Source organism: Mytilus galloprovincialis, chromosome 5 (genome assembly GCF_965363235.1).
Source record: "Mytilus galloprovincialis chromosome 5, xbMytGall1.hap1.1, whole genome shotgun sequence".
Classification (NCBI taxonomy): domain Eukaryota; kingdom Metazoa; phylum Mollusca; class Bivalvia; order Mytilida; family Mytilidae; genus Mytilus; species Mytilus galloprovincialis.
The window spans coordinates 97,601,820-97,604,168 of record NC_134842.1 but is presented as its reverse complement, the minus strand read 5'-3'; positions in this window follow the sequence as shown (position 1 = coordinate 97,604,168).

The window sequence follows — 2,349 nt, the reverse complement described above, 5'->3', positions numbered from 1 at the left end:
ATAGGAATACATATTGTAATATACTCCTAATGATGTACCCTTATTGTTTGCATATAATATGAATGAATCACAGTTGAAGTAGATGTTTATTCAAAGTTACAGTTTTGTTTTTTGATAAAGCTTCTTATCCCCAATTCAGTACATTTCTAGAATTTTGATTGGTTAGCGCACGTCGTTACAAAACCTATATCCCTAGCGTGTTGTTAATCCATATCCTCGGACGTTGCTATTCGCTACCCCCGTTGACGTCACGTGCATTTTCCTTTGTTCCATGGTTGTGTCTTATGAATATAGAATTTTGTAGATTTTGCAAGATGTTTGTCATTAGATAATTAGTCGACTAACGAATTTATCGTATTATGTCAATCATTAACATTAATTTTAGTAAATGCATCACTTGGCTACCACATTGTCTATGAATGGAACTACTGACCTAGATATTCAAATGACCCAGGTATACGTCGCACCTTTTATGATGTACTCTCATAACATTGAGCGCAAAATTCTACCCATTCCAGTTCCCTGTCTCCGAATTGAAAACGTCTTATATTTTACTACCAGTAGGGTTCTACCAAAGATAGTAAGTACCCTACACCCCATGCAAAATATGTCATAATCCATAGTTTCAATAAAAGATTTTTAGAAAATGAAAAAAACGATGTTTTCACGTCATGCTTTTTGGTCGAATTTCTCAAAAGATCGCCAGACTTGGACTTAGACCGGGGATAAATTTTATATATGCGTTCATATTTGTAGATATGTATATTGTAACACCCTTCAGAACCCTGTGCACACTTCGGCTTCGCCTCAGGGTTTAAAATATCCATATCTAGGATATGAAAGTAGATAATTTATAATATGTATAACATAAGATTTTTTTTTTATTAATCAGATTTTTTTATAAATAAAATAAAGTTTATACGAACATTAAACGGAACATTATTACTTCATCAGATGTGTTATTGAACAAAAAATATATATGTTGTGATTCCCGACCCAATGTTATCGCGAAATCAAAATGTTGATATTAACGTTGAATCGATTATATAACCATAACGTGACGGCGGTTTATAAAAGAGGGGCGAAAGATACCAGAGGAACAGTCAAAGTCATAAATCGAAATTAAACTGACAAAATGGCTAAAAAGGAAAAAGACAAACAGACATATACTAGTGCACAAGAAATAACATAGAAAACTAAAGACTGATAAACACAAACCCCACCAAAACTTGGGGTTGATCTCCGGTCCTCGGGAAGAGTAGGCAAATCCTTCTCCACATGTGGTACCCGTTTGACTCAGAGTTGATACTTGTTTTTCCTATCAGGATTTTCTTGGTAGAGGGTTGCTGCTCCATAAGATTATAACAAACCGATAATCCGGGTGATGAAGTTGAAATCCTTTGTATATGTGATGAATTACATCACGGGTTGATTGACCATTATGAAGTATTTTTCTCACATACGACAGCGGGTATGTCTTTATTGTCTTATATAATTAACGTCCTCTTTTCCCCGAATCCGATCTTCCAAATTAGACTTATCACCATTTTGTACAAACATGAGCTACACGACGGGTATCACCTGTAAAGCATGATCGGATTACCCTTGCGAAGCACCTGGGATCACCTAGTTTTGACAGGGTTTATGGCTAGTCAGTCGTTGAATTTCTGTGTTGCGTTTTAGCCATAGCGCTGTCATTTGATTTCCGACTTAAATCGTAAATGTTCCTTTGTATCTTTCGCCTCTTTTTTATAGTACATAAACAGATCCAAACCCATATTAATTTAGTTCTGCTAATTAAGTACTCTACCGATGTTCAAATATCAACATTTAGGGACTTTTTAACACTTTAACACTTCGGACTTTATCAAAAAGAGTGTGCTCTACTCAAAACGCTCAATCGCTAAGCTATAAATCCATAATAAAGTTTTACCGTCACAATAACGAACAATTTTTGAAGGAAAACATAAAAAGATAATTTAAACAAAAATAAGCATTTCAAAGATATTCATAATAATTGTAATTCCGTCTTATGTTCTTTTGTGAAATACTCAAAAGAAAAAGGAATAATGGTTGATGAAATGTAGCATGGGAAATTAAATTATTTTGAAAACAAGAGAAAGTTTTTTGCATATTGACTTTTTGGTTGTTCCTTCTCAAAATGCTATATAATGTAATACAACAAATATGGAATATAGCATCTTATTGCATAATATAATGATTAACACACCTTATATGAATGGATTAATAGATGTAATCAATACTTCATTGATAATTTATAATGTATTTTTCTTACTAAATTTATGAAATAAAAAGTGTAACTTACTCGTTTTTGAAATTCTCCTTTGT